The sequence below is a fragment of the Haemaphysalis longicornis genome, unplaced genomic scaffold (genome assembly GCF_048455015.1).
Source record: "Haemaphysalis longicornis isolate Haplotype H1 unplaced genomic scaffold, Haemaphysalis longicornis Haplotype H1 scaffold_8, whole genome shotgun sequence".
NCBI lineage: Eukaryota > Metazoa > Arthropoda > Arachnida > Ixodida > Ixodidae > Haemaphysalis > Haemaphysalis longicornis.
Window position 1 is genome coordinate 95,704,992 of NW_027526445.1, and position 611 is coordinate 95,705,602.

General features: G+C 46.2%; 1 non-coding gene across 1 annotated transcript; it reads left to right on the forward strand.

Moving 5' to 3' along the window:
• The first annotated feature begins 326 nt into the window (after positions 1–326).
• Trnaa-ggc (transfer RNA alanine (anticodon GGC)) lies at positions 327–399 on the forward strand. The gene has a single exon. It is a non-coding gene; the product is annotated as a tRNA-Ala (tRNA).
• The last annotated feature ends 212 nt before the right edge of the window (positions 400–611 follow it).

The window sequence follows — 611 nt, forward strand, 5'->3', positions numbered from 1 at the left end:
CGGGTGAAAAAACTCCGAGGTTTTCTTGACTGCCAACCTTTATGTTCTGTCTTATTTCACGGAGCCCCTCATTTCCCATTATCTGATTAGCTACATGCTTGGCGAGGGCCTCTGTTCTTGCAGTCTTGGTGCCAAAGGGAGCTTAAGAGGGTTCAACGCTGGTCGACCACTCTCGACATGTCGTAGACACTCGAGTCACGGCCCGGGGGTTAAAAAGAAGGTCCCCTTCACCACGAGTAGTCCGAGTGGCGCTGGCTACCACCCCCAAGTGCAGGAAACAAAAATACCTTAACATAAATACCCGAGAAAGTGCTGGGGAAACAGCCCCGCCGGTAGCGTAGTGCTTATCGCACCAGACTGGCATTCTGGAGGTCGTGGGTTCGGATCCCGCCCGGCGGGCATTTTTTCACCACTTTCTTTTCGACTCAAAAAATTCTTCATCTCTTTCTATGACCCACCACAACCTCCCCTTTGCTTTCCGAGGTTTCCTTGACTGCCAAGCCTTATTTTCTGTCTTATTTCACGGAGCCCCTCATTTCCCATTTTCTGATTCGCTATATATAAATATATATATATATATATATATATATATATATATATATATATATATA